Source organism: Ochotona curzoniae, unplaced genomic scaffold (assembly GCF_017591425.1).
Source record: "Ochotona curzoniae isolate NIBS_2020 unplaced genomic scaffold, NIBS_Ocur_1.0 scaffold_1852, whole genome shotgun sequence".
NCBI lineage: Eukaryota > Metazoa > Chordata > Mammalia > Lagomorpha > Ochotonidae > Ochotona > Ochotona curzoniae.
The window spans coordinates 53,751,002-53,764,553 of NW_024467087.1; the positions used below are offsets into that span (position 1 = coordinate 53,751,002).

The 13,552-nt window shown below is 36.3% G+C and overlaps 1 protein-coding gene across 2 annotated transcripts in view; it reads right to left on the reverse strand.

Moving 5' to 3' along the window:
• LOC121169222 (putative P2Y purinoceptor 10) overlaps nucleotides 1–5,681 on the reverse strand; it is a 40,736-nt gene extending 35,055 nt beyond the window's left edge. The window contains exon 1 of one of the 2 annotated variants that reach the window (XM_040999738.1): nucleotides 5,444–5,681. The gene's annotated coding sequence lies outside the window, so the exon portion shown is untranslated. The other variant, XM_040999737.1, reaches the window with a different exon arrangement.
• Nucleotides 5,682–13,552: the final 7,871 nt, after the last annotated feature.

The window sequence follows — 13,552 nt, forward strand, 5'->3', positions numbered from 1 at the left end:
GTAATCTTCTGCTGCCCTCACAGGCATATCAGCGGGGAGCTCAATCAGAACTGGAGCAGGTGACACTCTAAGCAACGCTCATATGGGTGTCCAACATTATAGGTAATTGGTCAACCTACTTTGCAAAACAGCAGCTCCAGCCATTTTATGCTTTTTTTTTTTTAAGATTTATCTTTATTTGAAAGGCAGTATGTCAGATGGAGGCAGATGAATTAATTTTTACAAATAAAATAATTAAGAAATGTGGTTGAACCATACACACGTAAGCATAAGTGTATGTTAAAATGGATGAAATAGGACCAGCATTTTGGTTCAGGGAGTTAAGTCACCATTTTCAGTACTGGTATCCCATATTGGAACACCCATTCAAGTTCCAGCTGCTCTGCTTCCAATCCAAATTCCTGCTAATGCAACTAAGAAACTATTTTAAGATGGTCCAAGTATTTGGGTTACTGCCACCCAGGTGGGAGATTCAGACGAAACTACAGGCTCCTGGTTTCATCCTGGCCTAGACCATTGTAGTCATTTGCAAAGCTAGCTAGCAGATGGATGATCTCTCTCTCTCTCTCTCTCTCTCTCTCTCACTTATTTGAAAGGAATTGTGACAAAGAAAGAAGCAGAGAGAGGGAGACATCTTTCACCTGATGGTTCACTTCCCAGATGGCCATAGCAGCCAAGGCTGGGCCAGGAGGAAGGAAGCATCCAGAAGTTTCTTCCAGATCTCACATGGGTAGCAGAGGTCCAAACATTTTGAAAATCTTCCAAAATGTTTCCCAGGCCCTTAGAAGGAAACAGTTTCAGAAGTGGAGCACTTAGGAGATGAAATAGTGCCCATATGGGATGCCAATGTCACAACAGTTACTTGTTGAAAAACTAGATAAAGTCTGTCTGTGATCTAGTTAATACACAGTGTGGTTTGGATATTGTACTGCAGATTTTCAACTACTTATTATTAGGAAAGCTGAGTGAAGAGTGCTCAATGATTTCTGTATTAGTTTTTACTTCTTCTTATAAGACTAAAATATTTCAAAAAAACTTTTTAAGTCTTGTTGAACTACACTGATGCATCTTTGGTAGGCTCAGTCAAGAAACCAATGAAAAGTTAATTGGTTTTTCATATACAAAACACTTTTCAGAAACTTTCCATGATATTTATTGTCATGAATGTTGATCCATAATCAAGAAGTTCTTTGGGTTTTTTTTTTCCTTTGGTTTTGTTTGGCATAAAAACTGCTCTTTGGCTTTGGGAAATACAACTACACCTTCAGAAAACTCTCTGGGAAAATATGAGGTCATTTTTCAGCCCCTGAACGAAATCTCTTGTTAGAGCCAGCACTGAAACAAGACATTCAGAAAGTTTGATTTTTAAGAGCAGGCCAACTCCTGCCTCTCTGACTTGCTCACAGAAATGCATAACATTGCTTCAGTCTAAAGTCAGTAAAGAAAACCCTGCCAGAAAATGGAACACTTACACACTGTTGATATAGGTACAGCCATTTTGGAAAACAGTATGGAATGTTCCCAGAAAACTAAAAATAGAAATAGTATGAGATCCAGTCATCCCACTTCTGTGTATATATCTGAAGAAAAGGATATAATTATCTCAAACAAATATCTGTAGCTCCATGTTCAATTTCATTATTTTCACAATAGGTAAGATATGTATTCACATACAGTTTGTATCTGATCTCTGCAAATTCAGTTGCTGAAAGTTTAGTTCTCAGCATACATGCTGAGAGAAGATAATATTTTGAAGAGGTAGAACCTATTGTGAGTATATAGAGTATTCGGATCAGTGCCTTCCGAATGAGTTGATTTAGGTTTTATGGAATTTCAGTAGTTTTTGAGAAAATCATTTGTTATAAAAGAACAAGACTGACTTTTCTCTGCTTTATCTAACTTGCTACTCACCATCTGATCTCTTTTGCATGCATGACCACCACTGTGATATCATCTGTTCTACATCTTTAATCAAAGATTGAACCAATGAGGGTATTGGATCTTGGGATTTCATCCTCCAAAACTCTAAGCCAAATGAATTCTTTTCTCTTAAAACATTATCCACTCTCAGGCATTTTATAGTCGTGAAAGGGGGATGAATGTGAGCCCATTGTGGTAGTCTAGCGGTTAACTCATCTCCTTACAACTGCCAGGATCTTATGCAGAGACCAACTCCTGTCCCAGCTGCTCCACTTCCCATCCAGAAAGCTGTTTGAGGCCTGAGAAACCAATAGAGGACGGCCCAAAGCCTTGGGACCCTGTGCCCGCCTGAGAAACATGGAAGAAGCTCCTGAGTCCTGAATTGGCTCAGCTCCAGCCGTTGAGGCCACTTGGAAGATCTTCATTTCTGTCTCTGCTTCTCTCTTGAAATCTGGCTTCCCAATAAAAATAAATAAATCTTTTTAAAGAAGGGAGTAATGTATTATAAAAGCAATGTAAGGAATAAATGGATAAGAAAATCTGAATATATGAATACACACATACACACACAGAGTAATATTATGCAGCCTTAATGAAAGGAAGTTTGCCCTCCACACAGAAACATGGATGAAACTGAAGGACATTTTACTATGTGAAATAAATCAGACACATAAAGACAAATACTGCGTGACTTCATGTTCATGTGTAATCTAAATCATCTTGATCTTATACAAACTTAAGGTAGAAAAGTAATTTCTAAAGGATGAGTAAGAAATGGGAAACAGTAAAGCAAGGGAAGATATTCTCCAGAATACAAAGTTTCGCTAGATAGGGTGAATATATTTTAGTGATACATTGCACATTATGGTGGCCATAGAATAAAACTATATGGCATGTTTCAAAGTGACCAAAATGATAGATCTTAAATATGATTACTAGAAAAGATGAGACCTAACTGGAGAGTATGTTAGTTAGTTTGAGTCGTGCTATAATCATCACATTGTACATGTACAATTATTATCTGTCAGTTAAAATAAATTTTAGAATAGAAATAGATGATTTAAATAAACTTGTGAATAGACATTGATGCAGTAAAAATAAAATGATTTCATGATTAATTTTAAGAAATAGTATCAAGATTTGTTTCAGAACAGGTACAAGAAAAAAAAGTTTACCCTATGAGTCATTCACAGGTTTTTGAGTAGATATGGGGTAGAAGCATCATTTGTGTATTCCGTCCAATTTCCCTTTACGCTGGCCAGTAACATCTCCTTTGCTCTTCTTCCCATCTTTTGAATCACTTAGTATGTTTTGAGATACAAGCATTCCTCGTTTGAAGCATTGGAACAGCCAGATGATAAATCTAACACTGGCGGGAATATTTGCATTTCAAGAAATAGTAATTTAGAGTGGCACTTAGTAGCCTCTAGGAAAATATTACTAATAATGGTAGTTCTAGTTCGAGCCTGACAGAGGGAGTACAAGAAAACACATCAGACTGGGGGTGCCTTAAAATAATATGCTTTCCCTGCATTGAACTTGTATGCTTAAGCAGTTGCCAATTTGGAAGTCTAATTCTAGTGGTGTGTTATTGTTTCACACCTCAAGAAACTACAGACAATTATCAGTTTACAGACTGGAGCAATCAATAATCTTGACTATGTGGAAGAATGTCTCAAATCTAGTAATAATTTCTGTCTTTTAGGACACCCACATCCACAGCTGCAGAAAGCAAGGCATCCCCACAGAGTCAGCCAGTGGCTGTCCTTTTCTTCCCCAGGGCTCTCCAATTCATCCAGTGTCTAACCTCTACTAATCACGAGCTTTGGGCTAAACTTTGATTTTCAGAATGCCCAAGTGTCCCCAGCATCCATGGCCTCAGCAATCTGTTGTGTAACCGGTCTCCTCTTCATTGAACTGAGGTGGGGAGGGAAAAGCAACTGAAAGCAAGAAAAAACTCCATCCTGAGATTATAAATCTGCTGAGAAGGCCCTTTCTTTTCACAATTCCACCACAAGTCAGTTTCTGAGGAAAGTCTGTTAAAGCAGTATTGCTTCAACAGTTTTTGGGAGATCCCCTGGAGCAATGCAGCTTCTTAGCCAGCTCATACACTGTCCCACCCTCAGTCACTCTGGAACTACTTCAACAGAGGAAAAACTCCACCTATACTTGTGGTCAGAGAGATTAGGCAGAGCTGCTTTCAATATCCAATATTATGGTGCCACTTGGCAACCACAATATACAGATAGGGCCATCCTGTGATTCATGCTCATGTAGTCTACAGCTGTTAGTAACATTTCCCACCGCCCCCCACACACACACCGGAGGAAAAAGCTAAGCATACAATAAAGTCTTTGTTCTTATATTTCACAGGAAATAGTTCACGGAGGCACTTTTTACTAAAAGGGAATTTAGTATGCCCAACTTTTTCATCCAAAAAATTTCAATACATAATATACTAACTTGCCCATATGATTATGTGGCAACATGATGAGATTTTTTCTGATCTTATAATGGCTTACACTAACTTTCTCTAGGACCACATATAATTTTATATATTGGCGATAATCTTCTATATTTTAGAATCAAATTCCAATTGTGAAATTAGCTGACTTTGAACAGCAATAAGGGGCTCTTACTCTTTCAAGTAAGGAAAGTAAAAAGAATATATCTTTTTTAAAAAGACAGCCAAATAATTGGAGCTTCTTACTAAAATATTTCCCTTGTTCTTAACATAAAAACACATCCAAAGAAATGTTCCTTGTAAATTGAGAATCAGCTCCACTGAGATTGGACAGCTGTGCTTAGCTTCCGCAGTTTGATGAAAATCCTTTTGTGCTATTTGAGGCCATCACATCCCACACGAGAATGTACACATGGAAAATGTCCCATCCAAGAAAACATGTCAAGTTTCAGCGTATGAAAAGATTTAGGTATTTAAATGTATTTACTGTTTGATTGCCACTTAATTTGGCTGACATAAGCCATGGATTTAAAACTTTAGCTTTTTCCCCCCCCCTTTGCTCACAGAAAAAGCAATGCATTTAATGAACCACAATTTCTATTTTAGCACAGAATTGTTAGGAGCAGTGTTTAATATAAGTCTAGACTCCTGGTTTTTGTCAACGACATATTCAATTGCAGAGAAAGGAGCTTTCCATCTAGACAGCCACGTTTCCTTTCACAAAGCAAGCAGCAGTTTCAATGAACATTTTACCCACTTAAACTTATAAATAGATATTACCTCACTGGAGTCTCCATTCTTCATAACAATATATTCCCCGAAAAGTAAGACAGCAGCAGATTCACAACTACATTTTCAGTGGAAGCAGCAGAAAAGTTCACTTTGTTGTTTTCAATTCACAGAGATTTGTAAGTTCTGTTTTTTTCAGTGCATAAAGAGAAAGCCAAGAATCTTACCCTTTCTACCCAGATATCCTGTAGAGGAGTGAAGCCTTTTTCAGCTACAAGAGGAAGTAACGTAGTTTATTCAGCAAAACAGGAAAAAAACAAAATCGTTTACCTCTAATGGGAGGTAGAAGTGTTCGTCAGCATCCCTCGGTTGTTTAGGAAAGCATTCCTCTCAGAGGATATTGTGGGCAAAGAAGCTTCAAATTTTAGCCTTGATAAATTCAGAGTTTCCATGATTTGTACACTTCTTCAATCAGGAACAGTGTCTGACTTCAATTTGCCACGTAGTACCATAATTTTCCCAGTCTACTCTGAAAGTTTAGTTTGGGTTATGCAAATCCAGTTTAACTGTTAGAATTTTTTTGTGTGCCATTTAAAAAAAAATAAACATTAATGTAGTTAAAATACAAATGACTTTTTTTTAACAGAGAGCAGTAATAATTTATTTTTATACTGATCCCGCATTATTTGTCCATTGTATTTTGTTCCTTACCATAACTTCATTCTGCTTCTTGCAAGGCATCTACTTCTCGGGGGAATTCATTTGCATTATTCTGAAGTCTCAGAGGTAGTCATTACATATCCTGCAAAGTTTACAGAAGATATATTCCTAGACACCATTAGGACATCACATGAATACAATGGCTGCTGTTTCCATCTAAAGACATGAATGTGCATATGTTTTTGCTATGGCGCTTGGAAAGAGAATGTGTCAAAAATGCACAGAGCTTCCTGTTTGCACACGCCTGTCTTATTATATCATCATCTTTGTTCTTCCTTTTTTTTTTTCTTTGTGCATGGAGGCATGCATCCACGTGAATCAACCATGATATTTAAGCTAGTCATATGAGGTAAATTTTTCCAAGTTGCGTTGAATTGTTGATGACAAACTACTGTACTCTACCATACTGCTTGTTTCGAAAGTTAAAGCGTGGCAATAATAGGCTCTTCATTGGAAATTACAACAAATCTTATTGGCTCATCAAAATGAAATGATTTATGGTCACCAGAAAGATTGCACTTTGCATTGTACTTGATAAAAAGGCTTAAGGTTACTTGTTTAGGGTTTGTTTAAGTATTTTCCTCTATACACTTGTCTTGGAAAATGATCATTCTATCACATTAAATTCTTTTCTTTGTTAAATAGATTTATTTATTTTTATTGGAAAGTCAGATTTACAGAGGGAAGAAGAGAGACAGAAAGATCTTCAGTCCGCTGTTTCACTCCTCAAGTGGCTGGAATGGCCGTTGCTGAGCTGATCTGAGGCCAGGAGCCAGGAGCTTCCTCCAGGTCTCCCAAGTGGGTGCAGGGTTCCAAGGCTTTGGGCCATCCTCCACTGCTTTCCCAGGCCACAAGCAGGTTATGGATGGAAAGTGTAGCAGACAGGATATGAACTGGCACCCATATGGGATCCTGGCAGTTGCAAGGTGAGGATTTAGTCACCAGGCTATCGCGCCCCACATTAAATTGTTAACACCAATACTGAAGATAGGATGTTTGAGATGTAAGATGCGTAAGATGGAGAAAACTTACCAAAGAATGGTAGGGATTTCAAAGGGAAACATGTAGTATTTAATGATCTTGATATCACTGAATCCTTTTGGTAGGATTAGCCAACAGTCATTTGCAAACTTAAGCCTGAAAAGAGAAATATAGGCAGTGAAAGCAGTATTTTGAAACAAATAGTAGGTGAACTATTTAGAATATCCTCAATTTTCCGCTCAGATGCTGACTTTACTGTTCATGTAATTGTAACTTGAGGATCTGGGAATATTAAATGATCCTCAGTCACCTTTCTTGCCTTGGGATATTTTTTTTTTGCACGTAAAGATTATTTTGTTATCTGCTTAATATACAGAAGAAAATCCAAGTGGTTATGATATTGCTATAAGCTGTGGCACCTCAATATAAACTTTAGGCTAGAACAATGATGTATGCAAAGCCAGGGCTACTGCATAAGGATAGGCAGTGTTAAAGCAGTGAAAAGCTTAAGTATTCACAGGAGCTGAAATCTAAGATAATCAGTGTTTTCAGCTGACCGCAGAGCTACTTCACCTGGCGGATGTATCCAGCACTTGCAACACTATGCTCACATGACCTCTGCACCCAAGGAGTATTTGTTCAGCATATCACGATTTATTTTCCAACTTGAAGGGACCCTAATAGAGAGGAATCTACAATTCTTAAAAGAGTAGATTGGTGGTAATAAAAAGGAAATCTACTTTATTCACATGAATGTAAAGAACACAGGAATTAAACATAATTCTAATTGCTATGAGCTTTCCCCTTCATCATATTTATTTGAGCCCACATTTCTGTTGCTTGCACAAATTTCTCAGACGGAAAAGTACTTCAAGAGAAACCAGTATCGTTCACCTAGTTGGGGGGTGATGGAGGTAGCCTTAAGCCTGCTCTGAAGAGTGATTCCTTCTTGACGCCAATACCCAAGAGTCACAGTGCAGTGCAATCTTGGCATTGCAACACTGTGTTCATGCAAATCATTAAGTAAAAACAATATACCTAGGTTACTTAGTGTTTCCAGACCAGAACAAATTAATCTACTTCAAACTCTATCACAGATTTCTGTAAAAATTGAACTGCAGATGTCCTGTTTCCACAATTTCCTACAGTTGGTGATGCAATTTCAACACAATTGTAATTGTTTTTTCAGACTTATAGGATTGGCTGAGAAACACTTATTTTTTTCTTTAAACTTTAAGTACACTCCAAATCATTTGAAAAACATTTAAAAAAAATAAGATTATCCTCTTTTGGAGTGCTAAGCCTTCGTATATGTGTGTGAAGCAATTTAGACTTTATAAATGTATTTTTGAATAAGTCTTTAATTATTGTTGCATGGTTGATCCTATTAAAACAGAACAAGCTATTATTTTTGCTGTTTCTTTGTTCCTTGGAAAATAGGCTGTGAATTTATTTCTGCACAAATTATACGTAATGTGCTAATTAACTACACAAACACTGAACATTGCCTACGTATTAGAGACCTCAGTAGTATATGAATACCAAGATTAAAATGAGAAGCTTTGGGAGGAAACTCAAAGTCTAACTCCAAAATAAAAATTTTGCATACATATATTATTTCATGCAATTGTTAGAGCCAAAACACTGAACATTGCTTATGTATCAGAGACCTCAGTAGTATATGAATACCAAGATTAAATGAGAAGCTTTGGCAGGAAACTCAAAGTCTAACTCCAAAATAAAAATTTTGCATACATATATTATTTCATGCAATCCTTAGAGCCACCTCATATGAGTGTTGTTGTTATGCACATTTCACAAATTAGAAATTTGATGTTTAAAAGCCTCCTCTAATGTGGGACAGGTGTTTGACACAACAGTTAAAACGCTACTTAGGACATCAGCATCCTGTATTGGAGTGTCTGGTTCAAGTTCTGGCTCTACTTCTAATTCCACATTCCTGATAATATGCACCATGGGAGGCAACAGGTTATAGCTCAAATATTTAGGTTCCTGTCACTCATATGGGAGACCTAGAATGTACTTCATGCTCCTGACTGATGGAATATTCTCTCTTCTGAAATAAATGAAACACATATATCTAAAAGCTGCCACAACAACTTGTCCATGATAACCATTACACATGTCGTTTAATCATTAAGGCCTTCAAGCCCTATATGTCCAGAAACTCTCTTCTTTCCGTGAAAGTAAACAATCTTTCTAAGATGAAGGATATATTGCTTTTATTTTTTTTTCATTTTGCATAATATTTAACATGAAACTCTTCATAGTGTAATTCTTGCATATTGACTAATTTAATAGTCATCAGCTATATTAAAAAAAATTTACTTTGCCAGATGAAGCCAATTTTGGTTACACTCTAGCTCCTTTGCTTGTTGGTGAAATATCTTATTATAGATGAATAAAAATATATTGTGAAAATGTAGGCCTCGCCAACAGTAACAAAAAAGAAAGAGGATCTTCTCAGACAGTTGCCTCCAAGTGTTTTGTGAGAAATCTCAAGCGCATCTAACCCATCCTCTCCTGTTTGCTTCTAGAACACAGGTTTCCTATACATGCACCTTAAACTCTGGTAAACACTTGGTGTTCACAGCTGAACTATATAAAGTGGCTGATTGTGAATTAGCAAAGAATTTTCAGTGTAATTTAAGTGTTCCCTCTCTACTTCTCTAAGCTTTCTTGGTGATGACTGATTCTACACAACCCATTGACACACTTGGATCTATGTTTAGGAGCAGCTGAGTTTTGCAGAAGTTATTTTAGGGACCTCCAAATGCCTCCCAGCAGTGCCTACAATGCCAACGTTTGGCCAGTCTTTAACTTAAAAACAAATGGTTTCAATAAAAAATGACACCCTCTTGGCCTGTAATAACATATTAAGTTGTGATCTTTCAGAATCCTGCTTTATTCATCTCCGTTTACCTAGAACCTTGTACAAAGACACGATAAATGAAAAATCGACGAACAAGTCAGTCACACCTCGGCATATATAGGACATTTTGAATAGGAAGTAAACGGTGTATGAACACTCTAGAGAAGGAGGTAGAGAACAAGTAATAAGAAGAGGAAGTTTAAGACAAAATTAGCTTCCTTTGCATTTTCACAAGAGTTCAATTCTGGTTGTTCTAAAATATCTGAAAACGTTAAGCTCCACTACCCTTCCTTGACTCTTTACTACTTTTCTATGTGGTCTTTCCAGAGTCTGTGTTCTGTACACGGGGCTGTAGGGGGTGGAATAGAGAACTTTGTAAACTCTCCTCAAAAATGCGTATCTTGAAAGCATATCGATGGACAGCAATGAGACATATCACCTATTGGAAAAAAAATGAGTCCAACATTTTCATGCCCTGATTTATACCTGGCTTCTGCTCCAAGAATGTAAAAGGGTCACCAGATACTCAAAATAAATGAAAAAAAGTAAGCAAATTCCTGCAATTTAGTGTAAGGCTTCCAATCTCGTGGCATGGTTTAGGAGGTCTCCAGGACAGCCTATACACAAGAGGCCAAAGGATGATAGTGTTCTGTTTGTCTTGCCGAGAAATCTACTCGGTGTTTCCTCCAGAGGGAAGTGCAGAGGGCAAGTGATAATTTGGGGGTTCTTATGACAGGACTTAACTTGGTTTGATCTGTTTCCACACATTTAATCTCCAAACAGATGTCAGCACTTTTTGCAGACCTTTCCAAGACCCTGGTTTCTGAATCTGTAGAATTCTGATATTTGAAATGAACATTAGGCAGGATCTTGGTTTTTTCAGGAATGTTTCTATACTAAGGGCCAAACCCTAATTCCTAATAAGAATTCTGGTCTGAGCTGGGCCTGGAAACTATCAGAGCCACTTATAATTAATGAACTGGTAAAAGCCCTGCTGACTCTTAATGACCAGGTGTTAACATTAAAAAGTGTTTTCAGTTTCTCTACAGAAGGGCATGGAAAATCTAAGTATGGGGTTTCCAGAAGCTCTTTGTTATCTCAGAGTATTTAGAGAAAGAGTTAATGTTAAGGGAATAGTGAATAGGAAATACAGAGAGAGAGAACTAAGTATATTTAGGAAGCTAACATTAATATATGGCTCTGTGCACTGAAAATAAAGTTTATTTTCTTTTCTCTATATTACAGTATAGTTTAACCTAAAAGTCCCATTAATGACAAATAAGAAGTGAACAATTTTTAAGCTAGGATTTCATGCCAGTGGAAGAATAGTGTGATGATATATAAATAACTTTGAAACAGAGAAGGCAAAATATCAAATGCAGGGGTCTTTTTTTAAAAAAAGAACATTAGTGTGGCCACATAGTTTTCTTAATAATTAGGAAAATGACTAAACATAAAGAAAGCGCTTGCAGTGAGTATTAGGGTTGTATCATTGACAAGGACTAGTCTAAAAAAGTAGCTAATAGAAAAGTTTAAGATTTTGACTAAATGCTAACATAATTACCACAGAAACAAATAAGAGGAAAAAAATAGTAGCTGATACACACTTGAAAAAATGTCCTGACAATCAAAGATATGAAAACGAAAAGAAATTAGTTGATTTTGTTTCTGGAAATGTGAGGCAGATGTGTTTTCCTCTATTTCTCCTACTAAGTGCAAAAATAGCAACAATGAAAACATAAACATCAAATGTGTGTATACATACACACACATTATATACATCTAGTTGGAAGATTCTGAGAGGTATAAAGAAGGGCTATTGTATATGAATATTAGGACTTGGGGAGCAGCAGGGAAATGTATTTCCCTGGATTTTTTTATTGTTTCATGTATTCCACATTTGGTGATGGAAAGGCAGCATCATAAAAATGTCAGTGAGTACATAATAGAAAAATGGTAAGAAAAGCTGCATTGGGTAACCCAATGGATCAGAAAAGTAGCACGTAGCAAGGATGAAAATGTTTCTATAATAGAATTCATGCTCTAACCAAATACTGCAGAAAAAGACTGTGATCCCAGCTCCACACCTGCCATCATATACAGGAACATACACTTACATACACACACACACACACACACACACACAACCTAGGATATAACATGATTTTTTTAACCCCCCCACCTCTCTGATTGCAGTTGTCCAACGCAACAGAAGGGTGAAGGCTTTTATCTTAATTATGTGGCAACGTATTTTCTCCTATGAAGAACATAGGTTGCACCTGAGCTCCCACTAAGATCCAACGTGAAAAGGATTGCCTTCATCATTTAGTTGTGGTGGAATCAGAGCAGTAGTAATGGAGAGTCATGACTTTCACCAAGGGTAATGACATCATCTCCCCCAATACCTATGGAGGCCACATGGGGGCAGAAACAAGACAATCATCCCCAGGTGGTAGGGGGGGACCTAAACTTAAAATTTGTTTTGTGTAGCCTGGTACCCTCCACCCACATTGGAGACCTGGAAGAAGCTCCTGGCTCCTGGCTTTGGATCAATCAGCTCAGTCCTGGCCACTGTGAACCAGCAGATTGAAGATCTTTCTGTATCTCTTTCAGTGTAAATCTTCCTTTTCAATAAAAATCGATAAATCTTTTTCAAACAAACAAATCTGCTTTGTCAGTAGTGAAATCTTATCTCCCAACCATTACTGAAAGTGTCAGATGAGAAAATTTCTCATAATGTAATACTTTCTAAATGCCTACATTTCATCTTAAAATTTCTTCCTATACCAGTAGATAAGAAAATCACCATAGGAATGAAAAAAGAATAAATGAGATACATATCACAATACAATAACTTCTAAAATGATCTGGAATTGATTTTAAAGTGACCACAATTAAAAGATATGGAAGAACTGAGCAGCATTAAACTATATCTAAGGTCTTTTCTGAACGCAAAATATGTACTCTTCTCAAGTTCATGTGGAACATGCTCTAGGACAGAGTATAAACCATTAAGCAAGTCTGGATATATCTGAATGGTATGAGACTAACTACACAGAGTGTATCTTCACTGAAAAAAAAATGGAATGAAGCTATAAAACAACAGTAGAACGTTTGGAAATTTCACATATTGAAAGGCACATTCCTACATTATTACTATAAAATTGAAACAGTTATTCCAGAAGATTAAACAAATTTATTAAAGTTAACAATGCTAAAAACAGGAAAATTGAAAATCATTGTCTTAACTTCCAGTCTAAAGAAATTTAAAAACAAACAAAAAAAATCAACTATCCAAATCAAGCAGAAGGAAGATAATAGAAATTATGTATGAAATAAATGAGCTATAAAATATTAGACTGGAGGAAAAATAAACAGAAATAAGAGTTGGCTCATTGATTTGATAATAAAATTGGAAAACAATTAGCTATGTTGACCAAAAACAAAGAAAGAAATTTCAAATTATTAATTTCATAAATGAAATAACAGTTGTGATTATATATCACACACATATTTCATATACATAATGTATATAAAGGATTATAACAATAAATAGATACAATATGCCAACAAATTAGATAACTTAGGTGAAAAGGAAAATAATTGTTAGGAAGGTGAAAATCAAAGTGATTGTGGAAATAAATAAAAAATCTAAATAGAGTAATAACTATAAAGGGGAAGAAATAGCAAATAAAGTATTCTGATGAAGATAAACTCCAGAACAATTGATTTTACTTGGTGAATTGTTTCAACAAATTTTTATTAAAAATTTGTATCAATTTTGAACAAGCTCTTCCAAAAGAAAAGCAAAAGGAAAGAGGAATCTCCAGCTTGTCCCATGTGGA